Genomic DNA, 16,288 nt, shown 5'->3' on the forward strand with positions numbered 1-16,288 from the left:
CCTGACTGCTTTTGTTCTGTGCCCTCAAAACATTCTGAGGGCACTGAGGTCTGCCTACGTGGAGGAATCCGAAAGCATGTGTTTTGAGGAAAGGAAAGGTTTTTGAAGAAGGGAAAGGGCGCAGTAGCTCTCACATCTCGACGTCTCGGTGGACACCTCAACCGCGCCTTAAGCGTGCAACTGAAGGTGCATATGTCATCGGTCCGAACCCCTGTCGTAAGCTGGCCTCCAACTTGACTGAAACATGTAAGCTATATATGCAAATCGAAATGTCACGACACCCCCGGGAACGCTGCACGACGAGCGGTTGGACAAAATTTTGATCCGAATGTAGTCGGCAATGCTGCCATTACATTGATGTCAGCCAGTGATGCCATCGCTGGGATTTAATCTGTACCTGATACCTGATTTAACTTATTTTTGGAATATGGCGGTGTGCTCGACTTGAAGCACTCTGGCACGAGTCGGCCCGGTATTGCACTGCCTCCGTGATCGGCCCGGGGCATAATAGCGCGCGCCTTTTGTTTCTACCTTTCCTCTCCTATCCTTTAACTCTCCTTCTTTCAGCACGCGGCTGCGAGCGTGGCTCGGCTTGAGCCAGTAGGCAGGCCCGTGCACTTTCCTTTTCTTTCTTCCTATCAGCGACAGCAGTAGCATCTTCATGTATTAGGGGCGGAGATGGGAGGCGGTAGACACTCGTTATGACGTCACATAACATCGTTGTCATCTGACCTGGTGTGATGCCACATTACACCCTTATCACGTGACCTGCTATGACGTCACATTGCACCGTTGTCGCGCGACTTGGTATTTCGTCATACTCGTACGATGTCATCACTCTTGTGTCGTCACATGGAGCCGTTTCTTGCGGACATGACCTTGGGATTGAGCCGTCTAATGCTTTCGCATTAACAAGCCAACTGCGCACTAGTTCTTCTTTGCACTCGTGCAAGCCATCACACCAGGAGACTACACGCGAGAAAAACAATGAGCTTTATGACTGTAATGTTCCTTTCAAGTCTGCAGTCTATCAGGCACAAAAGGCGCCCTGCACTGTAGCGCGGAGAGAGAGAGGGCGTAACGGGATCGGCTGGACGAAATTGCGCGGCCCCAAGCGGGGAACAAGGTCGCGCGGCGCACGGCATTACGTATACGACCCCCTGCGAGCAGCGCAGCCTCGCGTGTGCTGCCGATGTCCGCCGCGGTGGCGCGATAACGATGCTCTCGGAAGAGAAGGTCCGCAGCGCCAATCTATCGGCGCGGCGGAAGAGGTCAGCGGGTCATCATCATTTCGAGCATTACTCAACTTGGCGCTGACACGGAGCGCCGAGGCTGCCGCGAGGGAGTTGAGCCTCGCACCAAGCCACATAGCGGCAGCAGCGGCTAACTAATCGGGTGGTTAGTCGCTACATCTTCGCTCAAGGATATTCCGCTCCTTTGACGCTCAATGTGCCCGTTTATGTATGATCGGGGGGGAGTTTCTATTGGAGAAGAGCGCGTATATACGTGTGACCAGGAGGACGAAGCAGCTGGGGTCGGAAAAATACGAATAATAAAGAAAAAGCGCGAACGCGCTCCGAAGTTACTCATGCGCGGCGTGTCGAATGTTAATTTGGCCGCTTGTTCTTCGCGGCTAGCTAGCGCGAGCTGCAGGTGATTGCGCCCCGCGTTTTGCTTTCAGTGTAACCTATTCACTGCTGCGCCGCGCCAGAATTCTCGCCGGCGTTGCGTCAGACACGGAGGCCAATGCGCGCACCGTGTTTTTTTTTACAGCCGGGCCGTAGCTGAGAGCGCGTTTGCACGCGCATAAGGGTCGCGCTGCGCACCCTGTTTCGTCACGGTTTTTGAGCGCGTATTCATTTCTCAGTGTAAAACCTTTGCATATGCAAGCAACCCGTAGGTAAGGAGCGTCGTTGTGTACTTAGATGTGTTGGTCTTTTGTTTATGTCGCGAGAAAAAAAAAAAGACAGCATGCGGGGGGAGAGGCGGGCGCTCTCATTTGCGCATGAAGATATCCTCAAGCGAATTTGGTCACGCGTTCGCAACTAGTAGAGCTCATTGTGTAACATCCGGTCAGCGCGTACTCCGTGCTTAAACACTCCAGGAAAAGAAAGCTAGTTCGGTTGCTTGGTGTACAACAAACACATTCTAAGCACATTTCTAAGCAATGAGCAAACTAGCCTCAGACCAGGATCCATAATCTCACCCCGAACACGTTTAAAATGTCGGAACTGCATTCTTGCTTTCGTAAACCTACACAAAAGGGCACATTCACAGGTATAGTAGTTGTAGTAGTAGCAATGCGAAAATTTGATTTCCATATTAGTAGTTTTAGATCCTTTCCTAGGTGGCACCACTAGTACGGGGCTCTGGGAGCCTGCATGTTGCACCACCGCCGGGTGGCGGTACAACGCGTAGGCTGAAAAAGTCGGAAGCAAATATTCCAAAATGCACGTCCGCAGGGATAGAAGAAATTGCAGTCAAATTAATACTTGAACTTGGCCCTAGAGGCAAGGAAACGCTGATAAAAGCATTAGAGGCAGTCATAACAAATAAGCAAATTACGCACAGCTGGAAACAGAGTAAAATGAATTTAATTTATAAAGGGAAAGGCGATAAGGCGAACATAAAATCCTTCCGACCGATTACGATAACCTCAGTTATATACAGGCTGGCGGTGCAGGCGGTGAAATTAAAAATGCAGTCATGGGTTGAAAGTAATAGAATACTCGGAGAACTTCAGAACGGGTTCAGAAATGGTAGGCGCTTATATGATTGCCTGTTCCTGCTTACCCAGTGCATAGGAATAGCTAAGCCGGAAAACAGACCTCTCTATTTAGCCTTCCTGGACATAAGCGGTGCATACTACGATGTGAACAGGCAACTCCTGTGGAACATATTAAAAGATGAAGGTGTCGGTCATGAGGTAATTGACATTCTACAGGAAATGTGCCGAGAAAATAAAGTTGAAATAACATTGGAAGGAATTAGGAGTACGACAATTGTCGAGGTACACAAATGATTAAGGCAAGGTTGTCCTCTATCACCGCTGCTGTTCATGCTTTATATGATAAGTATGGAAAGAAGGCTACAAGGAAGCAATCTAGGTTATGATCTGTCATACACATTAGGCGGAAAGGTTGTTGAGCAACGACTACCGGGTTTAATGTATGCGGACGATATTGTACTCTTAGCAGATAGCGAGGAAGATTTGCAAACTCTGGTTAATTACTGTGGAGATGAAGGAGACAGTCTAGGTTTCAGTTTTAGCGCAGCTAAGTCCTGTGCGATGATTTTCAACGATACAACTGATCAGGAGCTTACAATACAAGATACAAGGCCATGAAATACCCCGAGTGGCCGAGTACAAATGTCTCCGGGTATGGGTAAACGATTGCAGATGTACACGGAAAAGCACGAGCAGTCTCTCATAGCAAAAGGGCGAAGAGATGCCGGGATAATGAAACGTAGGGCATTGTGGGGGTACAACAGGTATGAAGTACTGAGAGGTATTTGGAAAGGAATAATGGTGCCGGGGCTTACTCTTGGGAATGCGGTTCTGTGCTTAAGGGCAGAACTTCAGTCGAGATTAGAAGTAAATCAGAGAGCTGTTGGAAGATTAGCACTAAGTGCCCACGGGAAAACCACAAACGAGGCAGTACGGGGGGATATGGGCTGGGCATCGTTCGAAGCACGGGAAGCTCAGAGTAATATACTATACGAAGAACGCATGAGGAAATCGGGCGATAACAGGTGGACAGCTAAGGTGTTTAAATACCTATACAGAAAGAGCGCGGACTTACAATGGCGGAAATGACCTGGGAAGCTGACCAGTAAGTTTACCAGACACAATTACGGAGAAAGACAGAGTATTAAACGACAGCTTAAAAACGCGGAAGGTAAATATTGGATAAACTGAATGGAAAAGAAGCATAGTGTAGAACTATATCGATACTGGAAACAGCAGATCAGGAAGGAAGCGTTTTATGATAACTCAAGATGCAGTGCCCTACTCTTTGAAGCTAGGTCAGGATGCCTTAGAACGCGCAGCTACCAAAAGGAATTTAACGAAGAAGGTGACACATGTGCTGTGTGTGGTAAATCTGTAGAAACAATAGAACACCTCATCCTAAAATGTGATGGTATCCATCCCGATGTCGATGCAAGCACAGTCACTCTTCCTGATGCCCTAGGGTTTAGAGATAACTGTGATCATGTAAATAAATCTGCGATGGAAATTAGCAAAAGGCGATTGGAGGATTGGTGGCTCAAAAGCAGAGGGGTGGCAAGGTTAAAAGCAGTGTTGTAGGCGTTACCGAAAAAAAAAGTAACTAAATACGTTACTCGTTACGCTAAGAAAAAAGGAACGCGTTACCGCCCTACGTTACCTACAAAAAAATGTAACGCGTTACCGTTACTGAAAAAAAGTACCGCCGTTACTTCATGGCCATAAATTTTAATTAGTGCTTCTCCGCCTTATGAACTCAATATAACAATTTTATAAAGCTCATATTTCACATATAACTTCTATCCCAAACAACCATTTTGCTTGAAGTCCTGATTTAACGAGATTACTTTGCACAAATGTGCACGAGCTTATCAGTGTTATAGTGGCCTAAAGTTGCCTGTAGAGTTACATGTAATGGATTCTAACTCTGTGGCACATGGTGAAGCCATTTTCTGAATGTGACATTAAACACAATATGATACTTCATCATCGATTCTAACTCCACAAAGAAAACATCGCTGAACTCTCAACAAATTTAAAGTACTTCTGAAAAATGTGATGTTCCAAAATGCTCGGCATGCTTCCACTCTTCAGAGAGTTGTGTGTGTGAGTGGTTTGCAAAGGGGAGGTAGGTGAAAGCAAGTGTGTTAATGCGTGTTCGTGCACGTGTTTCGTGTTTTATGGCTATTGTCTTTTTTTTTTAGTTGGGTGCGTCGTCAAGGGCTGGCGTTTTCTGGCATTCATGCGAGCTGCAAAAAAAAAAAAGTAATCGAGAGCACCTGTTTGTTTATTCGCAACATCACTATAGGTGCTCTGCGTTTTTTTTTTTAAAGGAGGCGGAGTGGGGGCCAACTGCAACAAAAAGTAACTTGTAACGTGGCACGTCACGTTACCGGAAAATGTTAACGTAGGTACGTTACTCGTTATAGTTCTGAAATGGTAACAAGTACGTTACTAAGTTACCGAAAAAAGTAACGCGTTTCCGGTAACGCCGTTACTTGTAACGCGTTACCGCCAACACTGGTTAAAAGTGTAGGAAGACGTATTTAAAGAAAATTGCGAATTTTAATAACTTACAACACAGTTAAACAAAAAAAAAAGCTTAGCATAATGGCTACTGTCATCACCCCGTTTCAAAGGGGACGCTTTTACCTTCCTTCCATCCATCCATCCATCCATCCATCCCTCCATCACTTGGTGCCCCATAGAGGGACGCCACACCTTCCCAGTGTGAGTGTGACCAGTGCAGCTATCCTCGTCAGTCTTCACTTCTTGGTTCCGGGGAAGGCGAGCAGTGCGGTTGCTGTTTCTATTCGGCTCTTTTATGCTTTAGGGATGTTTACGATACCTCTGGAAGTGTTTGCATTTGGGCTGAGGGCTGTTACGCGATCGCGCGAAGGTTTCACTGCGGGCTTCTCACGTGATCAGCGACCACGTTGGTCATTCGAAGCCTGGATAAACACCGGTGGGGGCAGGCTCGCTTGCGTTTCCGGCGCACAGATCTGCGTGGAAAACATTCCCACGTGTTCGTCCGTACCACTGTGCAGTGTCGTGTCTTTCGGGATGGTATCGCGATCTCTAAATCTACGATTGATCCAGGCAGCGAATGCATAATGAAATTTATTGTAACGACGTCACCTAGTAAATAGAAACTGAAGACATAATGCTGTGTGTGTGTGTTTGGGGTAGGCCTGCAGCTCTGTCCTCAGTTGGAGCCTGGTACTACGCCTTGGTGTCTGTGGCTCGAAGCTGTTCTGCAAACATCTGTAACTTAATCATCGCGGTAAGCGATGTATACTGCCTTTGGTGGAACGGCAGAGGGTGCGGTGCGTTCGGCGTGCAACTTGTATTTAGTGCTGAAAGAGCAGAGCTGTGCATGACTCTTCACAGAATGGGGCAGACCTGGAACGAACGTATTCCAAACGCGTGGTGCATAGGTTGCACTGCTCCGGTTTCCGAGCCGCCCAACTTTTCTCCGCGCCTGCGCATTTCGTTATGCTCCCTTTCTTCCCGTCGCCTTTCTGTCCCTTTGTACCGTTCCTTCGGTGCACGGTAAGAACAGAGAGAACCAGCAGTCACGAGGCACGCCTCGCAACAAACAGGCCGAGTGCAAACTCCCAACAGTGTGGGGCGTTTAAAAGGGGTGAACATCCTCCCTACTTAACCACAACTAATGTACAGGAGCCTACCAACGCGACCTCCTGAACGCACCCGAGCGATTACCGGCGTACGAGATGATTCGAAGGCAACAGGTAACAACTTTAATGATTCATGAAAGAACCAAGTAGGAGTTGGGGGGGGGGGGGGGAGAGGAAGCAAGACGACGATGGCACCTGGGGCGCTCTAGATGGCCCGGGGCACTTTTGTGCTTCGGTGACCCCGCGGGCCCAGCCCACTGTAGGAAGCTGTATCTCCGGCAGCGAGCTGCGCAGAGGAGCCTCCCATCGCTCCTGAGGCCCTGACCCTTGCCACGGGATCTTTGGTTTGTTTGGGCAGTTCGGAAATATGTGATTAAAGTCGGGTCTTGTGCTAGGACACAAGCGGCAGTGAGGAGAGGTTTCACCGCGGGTTATAATGGAGAGAAGGAAAGGGGTCGTGACTGTGGCCGTTTGAAGTCTGCCCCACAAAGCCTGGTCGCTTTTTGGAAGATATTTATGCGGTGGAGGGTACATTAGGCGGGAGTTTCTATAACACAGGGTGAGGTCGTGATAGTTGAAGAAGCGATCCATGGCACTGCGAGACGAAGGCAGATCGCTCTAAGCCCGGTTGACGAGTGCTCGGGCTTGGGTGTGAGCGGCCATGTTGCCTGGTTGTTCGCTGTGTGCGGGGACCCAGAGGAGGGTGATGGGGTGATGTGGGGGGGGGGGGGGGGATGATGCTAGGATTTTTGCAGCCGGGGAGTGGATTTTGCGATTGCCATAATTACTAGTTGGAATCTGAGAAAATTACTAAGCGGAGGAGTGTGCGATTGCTAAGGCAATTGCTTCCTCTTCCGCTTCCTGGGAATCTTGCGCAATTTGTAATGGACGCACTGATTATTGGATTTTGGAATCCGTCCACGACGGCTAATGCGAAAGCTGGACGGCTTGAATATTTGGCTGCGTCTACGTAAACTGCCGGAGCATCCGCTAAGCTGCGATAGCACTGTATGTGCCCGCCCTTTTGTACTGTATACCCTTCATCTGTCCTCCTAACCTTACTAAACCCTATGACATAATGTTTAATTCCCGTTAGTTCCTTGAGCAGCACTGCTAGGCTAGCCTCACTAGACAAAGTTATAGCGTTAGACGTGCCCAGGTTCAGATTCCTATGGCGGCCGGTCCGGAGCCAGTGATTCTTAGCACCCTCCGCTGAGTCACAGGTCTGACCGCCGCCTTGCTCAGTTGCTCCGCAGCCTCTAGGGATTGAGGGCCGAGGGTTAATTGGTTTGTTCATAGAAGGTTGTGGCCAAGTATTACACCAGGGTAGCTAAATCCTGTCTGGTAAGCGAGTGCTTTGCCGGTGCTGGTCACCGGCATCAGGCCGCACCCCAGGCCTGGTTATGCAATTCCATCGACACGCGGAGATTTTTTTTTTTCGAACACGGGGGAGAATAGCGCGGCACCGGGATTCGAACTCCGCTCTACTTGCACGGGAGGCGGATGTTCTACTTCTACGCAATCCCTGCTTAATTGGAGACGCTGTATTGAGAATCGCAGCACGTATGATCTCAGCGTTGGAGCCGTTGTCAGAAATATTGAGACTAAAGTTTTGATTCTGTTGACCCTGCGGATGGGGGTGACGTTTAGTGTGAGTCGAATGTTGGCGGGTCCCGTTCTTATAGGTCCATGATTAGGAGTTGAGATTTAGCCGCCGAGCAGCTTAGACCAATGCTGCTGGCATGCGTAGCAGCAGTGCCAGCGGCCAGCTGGAGCTTGGATTCGAATTCGCCATGGTTGCTGGTATTGACCCAGGTGGTGATGTCATCCGCCTACAAGTAATGGTCGACCGAAGGAATTTTTGGCAAGATCCCGCGCACACGGAATGAGTCGGAAGACCCATACTCGCAACATCACAACGCGGCGAGACGCAGGCGCCTTCTGCTGCCACATCCGCTAATCAGGCCGGCCGCCCGAGGCGGCGGCGCGATCGGTGCAGGGTCGCCCCCCCCCCCCCCCCCCCCCTCCCGCATGTGCGCACAGACACACCTTACAGACGCACGCCGTCACAACAAAGGCTGCGATTACGGCATTGGGACGCGTTACCTTTGTCACGGCCGCTCGGCGAGAACGACGCCCTTCGCGGCGGGAGCGGCGTTGCGTACGGTCCTCCTCCTGGCAGCAGCAGCGCTGCGGCGAGGTGCGGTGTCCTTGACCTGGAACTCCCGGCAGGTCTCACTCCCGCCGCAGCTCCTGCCGACGCCGCCGAACCGGTTCCTGGCCACTGCGTCCGGAGGATCTGTTCCGTGCAGCTGAGCGGATTCGCGCGCACCTGCTGTGTTGGTCGACGCTGCTCGGAACGGGCTCTAAACGGCGCTCAAGGGCCGGATAACTTCGCTGTCAACTTTGTGGGCCTCTCATTCCAGGCGCGCCGCGCGCAGATTTCCTGAGCCGGGAAGTCAGTTCCGTCCTTTTAGATGCCACTTGTGAGCCCCGCAGTGGTGCGGACTCAACAAAGCCACCTTTGAACCGATCATACCTGGCTTTAGAGCTTCGGTGGCGCTGCACGGGATTGCCGGCCGGAGGGTAGACACAGTGCCCGCGCTTGCACGTATAAGCGTAGTCCAAAGGGGAGGGACACCCATTCGATGGCGGCGGGGAGCGCGCGAGCTGCGCCCTATGCCTCCGCGTCTGCTGTGTTTCTCTTTTCTTTTCTTTGTTATTATTTCCTCGCCGTGTTGGAGACGCGTTGCGGAGTTTTTGCGTTGTTTACTTTATTTAGGACACGCGCGAAAAGAGGGACTGACTTTTTATTCCAAGACTGGGGCGCCCCTGCAAAATACGCAGTTGCTTCTCGGCCGTTTGCAGGGAGGAGCCCGCGTTAAAATTTGCATTCGAACATTGTTCGTATTTCAATAAACAGATGAGGAGGTGGCGTGAGCGGCCGTCACTGGCACTTATCTGTAACTCGCTATATTAATATTCTTCCGACGGCCTGTCAGTGGCTTCCGCGTTTTGCAACGATCCTCGTTGTTAAGTTTCCGCCTGTTTTATTGTTTTCGCTTTTTTTTTTTTTTACCGTGAGTCGCGGTACAGCAAGGTTTCAGAACCTGCGCCGTCCAACAGTTAGCCGCACCGCTCGTATCGTGCCCCTCTTTGCCGACACTGCCGTTTTTACGCGTCCTGCACTCTACGGTGATCGCCACGTGCTGGGAATAAGAGTGACCGTGCTGCTGACCTTGGTGAGCGCTTATGCGCAGCTTTTGTGTAGAGTCAGTGCCGTGGCGTGTTTCGGCTAAGCTATCGGGGGAGATTCTCAAGCGTGTCAGCTGCCCGCAGTGTGGTGACATGTTGGGATTAAAAAATGAAGCCAAGCAAGGAAGCGTTTTACAAGTAAATATTCCCAACTCTTTAGCAAGAAGATCCATCTGCCGCCCGCGGGGACATCCGCAGTGTCCTACCGACCACCACTGCGCTACGAACACGCGCTGACCCGTGCGTCATGACTGTCACTGTGGAGGGGATGTTGGCTCTATAGATCTTCAGCGCGTGCCTTCGCATGGCTCCCGCTGTTAGAGGTCGCCTCGATCGGTGCGGCGGCTTATTTGCGTCCACTCTGACTTCATTCCGCAGGTTCGCGAACGCTTTTTCGTATGGTGAGCGCGTCAAACAGAGAGGCCCGAAGCTGATTCTAGCGACGTTACGTTAACTTGCGTGACTTGTGTCCGTTGGTAATGAGGCTTTGTTGGCAACCAGCAAGAGATTAAATCTTTCCTCCCTAAGAGTTGCGTGATTTGAGACGGGCCGGAAAAAAAAATAAAAGCGCTACTTCCCCCCTGGTTTCACGCTCCCTTTGATGGCGACCGGAGACTGTCCTTGAAGATCCTCCACTTGAGTGGCTATGTCGTCGTCAACTGCTTCACGAAAGCCCCCTCCCATGCACCCTCTGTCTCTCTCTCAACGGTACACAGAAACTCGGTTATTATCAAACACTGCCAGGTAAAGAAAGCATTGTCCCTAGTCGCCGGTCTCCCCGTGCCGCATAAAGAAAAAAAAAACGCGTAGGCTATCGACACCGCGGGCCCCATGGAGGCAGGCATTCGCCCGCATGAGCGTCTTGTTCAAACAATGGAGCGTGCCGTTGTGACGGGCACGTATAAGCTTTACGGCGTGACGCTCGCCTGAGGGAACCTTGGGAGCCGAGGTAATGAATTGCTAATCAGCACGGCGACGCCTGGAGAGTGCGCGGCCGACCGCGGTGCAGAATTTTAACGGCCGCGGTGGTGCCTTTAAAGACTCGCTGCTACGACGTTTTAGCCTGAAACGCTTTGCTGCGGTACACAGTCGGGTCCTTGCGACGAAGCGCGTGTTACTTTCCCGCTTTATGAGCGGTCGGGAAGAGGCGCGTGATTCACCCACCTTGTGCGGACGATGTCTTGGGCCTGTACGTGACCGAATGGGGAAAACGAATACGGTGGACATGCCTAGCCTACGCAGTTGCACAGTCGCGGTCGCGATAATCGATGACGGTCTCTGGAGAGTATGCGCAGTCAAGGACATGATCCAAGCGATAGGCGCTGCGGTCGAGGCCCTGACAAGTTGTAAAAAAATTAACGCTAGTGGTAACCGAATCCTGAAGAAAACGAATTCTACAAGGTGTTAGTGCTGCTAGTTGAAATCAAGTGTTTACTGTGTTCAGAAGCAAAACTACAGAATAATACTATGGCACAAGTGGCTTTATTTGCTGAAAAGGCCTGAAGAAATTTTACATAGGAAAACCGTGCTCAACCCCCCCCCCCCTTTTTTTTTTGGCGAAAAAAAGTCTCGGGGAATACATGGTTGAAATGGGACCCTAGCGCTCTCTGCAAGAATATATATATTGGTGATGGCCAACAAAATCAGGCAGTCAGCTTAAAGTGTTGGAACTCTTTTAAAACGCTCCATAACTTCTACAATTCGTTTGTCGCATCGATTAGCACTGTCATAGTGTTATGTGAAAGACTGCTCGACACACACACACACACACACACACACACACACACACACACACACACACACACACACACACACACACACACACACACACACACACACACACACACACACACACACACACACACACACGCACGCACGCACGCACGCACGCACGCACGCACGCACACACGCACACACACACACACACACACACATACATATATATATATATATATATATATATATATATATATATATATATATATATATATATATATATATATATATATATATATATATATATATATATATATATATATATATATATATATATATAAAGCCCCGGTTTATCCAAGCCGTACCAACCCGCCTGCGTGGCCTGGCGGTAACGTGTCGCAATCCAAAGTTCAGAGCATACAGCGATCAGTCTGCTGTGTGTATCAGCTCGAGAGGCGACCACGACTCGTCGTCGACTGCGTTTTCAAGACATTAGACGGCGGCCTGTGCTCTTGGCGCGTTGTTCACGGCTGTTCCGGTCGCTGAAGATCCGATGCGTCGCTGGTGTGGTTGCTGGCGCCATCTGTGGTAGCTTCTTGTAACAGCCACTTGTCGGATCATTCCTGATTTTTCGGTAACTACAGGAACGACGACGCCGACTTTTCTGCAGTACGGGGCCCTTACGGTGTCGCGTAAAAGCACATTTCTATACAGTGTAATCGCAAGACTGAGCGTGCACAAAACTTGCGGTACTTCGGTTGTGCGCACTTGCTATTTTTCTTCCCCAAATAAGGTGCGGTACCACAGTGCAGTCAGTAATGTACTGCGTCATTCCTTTTTTTTTTTCCTGGGGAAATTCGCCCCCGGAGCGCTCCCCAATCTGCAACGAACGTTCCTCATTTCCCTCAGCGACGCCCAAGCGGCAGCACAGACGAAGCCGCTCATGACTCAGCTAATGAATTTTGTGGGCTCGTCAGAGGGACGAGGCGATCTCGCCCCGCCAATGATAATAAACGAACGGAAACCAGCCTCACCCCCTACTGATCAAGGAGCGCCCAATGTAACTGCTGGAGGAGGAAAAACAAAAAACAAAATTAAGCGGAGACGGCGCGGCCCAGTCACTGTGCAGGGGAGTTGCGTTTCCAGCATCGTTGCAGAGGCGTTAAACGCGAAAATTGCGAAATAAAATTAACAACGAGAGGACATGAAAAGAATGCACGGAGAGATCGGGAAGCGCCCGGAAAAGCGCGTTTCGACTGGAAAAGACAGACGGCTGGAAATTCCGGCTAATAGCAAGACGCGATAAAAAGCGCCTACGCGGCGCACGCACACAGACGGCGGAAGAGGGGGAAAGGAACTCGTGCTAGGCTCGCACCACGCAATCGAACGTTGGCGGCGGCTGGGAAAGACGAGGGAAACGTAATTACCCCGTTTGTCCCTGTTCTGGCACAGTGGTGGTGCTTGCAAGCCCAGCGCGGGCACGCATTAGTATTGCCCGCCGGCCGCCCCATCTGCATACGTGCTCGAACACGAGGGCAAGAGGGGAGAGAAGGGGGCGAGAGAGGAGCCGTTCTTGGGCCGCGATGGGCCACCACGGCGGGGAAGCCTATTTTTCCGGATGAGTCGCGAAGGAAAAGGCGAGATCGCTTACAGCGCTGCCGGGGCATTGTCTATTGATTCTTAATTACCGAAAACCACCCCGGCGCTTGGCTGGCCGCCTCGCTCTGTCGAAGTTGCCGTTCTTTCGTCCTCCACTTTGGTAGTTGGCCTCCTGGGCGAGCGTCGTCGTTTCCGGCGATTGGGGGGTTCCTTTACGGCCCGCCGCTGTTGAGTACCGCGGCAGCCCGGGCGCTTCACGGCGTCCCGCGCTCGGCCTTTTGCGTCTGGCAACCTTCCTCCGTTGCTTCGGGGGCTCCCTGGCCGTATCTGCCTTTGTTTGCGCTCCTTGGCTCTTCTTCGCCTGCCCATCTGGTCGTTTATGCGTCCTCAAAAGTTTAGACCTACTGCAAGCGCTTCCGAGTACGCTCTCGATGCCGCCACGAGTCTCTAGCGAACCAATAGTACGCGGGAATATTGCGGCGTTGCTGATGTCATTTGAGGCGAACGACTTCCCAGCTTTGTCGGTGAAATTTCGGATGCGCACTTTCTCTTGCCGAGGTGTATGCTTCATCTTTCTCTAGTTATACGAGGATGAGCGTTGCATAAGGCATCCAGATAGTGCGAGACAGGTCCTGAGCTGGAGGGAAACGATTTATACGGCTGCGCAGAAGACTGAATGCAAATGAGGATATTACGGACAACACGTATATACACAGCCCCGAACAAAACGCCGCTCCGCAAGAGGGAGCACACTGGCGGTCCGAGTGCCGTTTGCGTTGGCCGCATATGCTGTCGAAGGTCGTAGTGCGCTGCTTGAGGGACCGTATAGAAGCAGTAAGGGAGTCGCTCCTCAGCGGGGAATCCACGCTGGCTGCAAAAGTTCCGCTCCTTCCAGCAGCAGCACGCTTCCATCGCTTATCCGTTTTAACTTGAGGGTTGCAGGCGTTCGTGGAGAATTTTCGGCAAAACATTGCTTCTCTTATCAGACGAACTCAGTAGACCAAACCCGATAGATGCCTGCTGATTAGAGGGAGCTCCTGCTCAGCCCTATAGGTCCGGAAACCGCTATCAGGGTTGCTTATGTTTAGACATGGAACATGCTTCGATACGCGGTCCCCCTCGCTGATAGTTTGTGAGGCATATCACTATTATCGTATGGCTATTTCCCGCGGCCCGCTGCTCGCCTGCGAAGAAAAATTTTCCACCTCCCGTCTGAACAGACATTTCTCCATTCAGTGCGCATAAGATGGCGCTGTAATGTTTTAAGTACTGAGCAGAGAGAAAGGAACAAAAAATTGGCTGTGGTTTAGCTCTGGTTAAGCCTAGTTGAATTGCGAAAGCTTCGTTTCCTGGGCACGTCGTCTACGCAGCGTCTCATTCCGACGCTCTCGAGAACTCAAACCGGTCTCTTCCGCAGTTCGAGTCACTCCGGGACGTGGCACTTCTTCTAGCCGCATCTTAGTTACGACGCTTCTCGAGTCGTGCGGCGCGATCTTCTGGCGTCTCTTGAGCGCGTTATCTCTTCCTCGCTTCGTTCTGTTGTTGCGTCTCTTTCGAGCTCTCCATAATGACTACAATACACTAAGGCGAAGCGCGCATATATATATATATATATATATATATATATATATATATATATATATATATATATATATATATATATATATATATATATTATATATATATATATATATATATATATATATATATATATATATATATATATATATATATATATATATATATATATATATATATATACCCCGCGAGGCGGCACCTCCTCTCCCTCTACCCTAGCGGAGCACATCTGGTGGAGCGAGCGGCGACGGCAGTGGCGTCGACGGTGGCGCCATCTGTTGGAGCGCGGCTGCGGCATTGCTAGGCAACGTCGACTCAAGGTCGTTCGTGGGCCACGACATACGGCATACGGCGCGTCGAGCCGAAATGGCTCGCTGGCTGGCGTAGTGTTGCTTTCGCAACAAAAAAATTTGGAGGACGCTAAGCTTCGTCTTTAAGAGGGAGATGCGACAGCGTGTTGCAGCGTTGCCAAGGTGTGCACGGATCGACCGTTCGGCGCGACGGGTGGCCCGTTGGACAATTTAAGGAAAGGACGCCTGTCTCATATATCTCGGTGGACACCCGAACGGGGCCATAAGGGAAGGAAAATGAAATGAAAATTGGTTTTAAGGAAAGGAAATGACGCCTGTCTCACAATTCTCGCGGGACACCTGTACCGCGCTGTAAGGGAAGGAAAATACCTTCCCTTACGGCGTGGTTCAGCTGTCCATCGAGATGCGCCATTTTTCGCTCACGGCCAACGTCTCCGACGCCGACGACACCGGCTTTTCTGCGACACGAGCTCCTTAACGCTGTCGCGTTAAAAGGGCATTGAGTGGCACGCCCGATAGGGACGGAACCCCCGGCGGCGCGAACACACCAGCTGCGCTGCAGCCAGCGCACAACAAGCAACGCCGAGGGGACAACGCTTCGTCTCGCATTCCAAATCTCCTCATGGTTTGCCCCACTTAGGTATGAAGCCGACAGCGTCCTCTGGTCGGTTATTGTGTCTTCCCAGGTTGGATTAATGTGAAACAGACTGATTTCCTGCCTTCACTCGGAAGCGTGATCCGTCGGGAAGTGTGTAGGTCACGCGTGTTTAAGACGCAAATGGATGAATGCAACGCGACGCTGTGGATCGTTTTCTTTGCAGATAACAAAACAGAAATTCATCCCCCTGCCAGCATGCAACGCTTCTTAGATCACACAATTTAATACGCTGTCGAAGCTCTGTCGCGAACTACGTATAAGTTAAGCAAACGGGTTCTCTACGAGACGAGGAAATGAACTTGCGAAGCATATAATGTGATATTTAATATACGGCAGTTTTCTAGATTACGAGGCATGCCTACGGGTATAATGGTAATTACATGATATGAATAATAGGTAGCATTCGAATTCTTATCAACTGCCTATTCACAAAAAGGAAAAAAAAAAGCCAAAGATTCCACTTATAGCAGTCAAGGGTTTTGCTTCGAGGAAAAACCTTGTCCAGAAATAAGCGAAGATAAAAAAAAAGAGGTGCCACAGTTTCTGTGGAACCAAATTACATAAATATTCTTACTCGTCGCGTTTGTTGAACTGCGAGAAGCTCAAGGTTGGGGAGAACAATTGAATCGATAAATCACTTCCGCTTCCTGATCGCATGCATTTGCTTTTGTCACGGATAAAAAAAACTCCAGCATATATATATATACCACGAAGAGTTGGTGTCGAGGGTATGTCTCTGTAAGGGCCCACGTTTGGGAAGCAATTAAGAACAGCGCGAGCTCCCGGGGGCTGCAGTGCTCTTTTG

The 16,288-nt window shown here is 50.4% G+C and overlaps 1 protein-coding gene and 1 pseudogene across 4 annotated transcripts in view; one reads left to right on the plus strand and one right to left on the minus strand.

Moving 5' to 3' along the window:
- Window positions 1-16,288, plus strand: part of svp (COUP transcription factor 2) — a 159,664-nt gene that overhangs the window by 60,817 nt on the left and 82,559 nt on the right. The window lies entirely within an intron of this gene.
- Window positions 6,113-9,927, minus strand: LOC144122827 (uncharacterized; annotated as a pseudogene).

The sequence above is a fragment of the Amblyomma americanum genome, chromosome 3 (genome assembly GCF_052857255.1).
Source record: "Amblyomma americanum isolate KBUSLIRL-KWMA chromosome 3, ASM5285725v1, whole genome shotgun sequence".
In the NCBI taxonomy this organism is placed as follows: domain Eukaryota; kingdom Metazoa; phylum Arthropoda; class Arachnida; order Ixodida; family Ixodidae; genus Amblyomma; species Amblyomma americanum.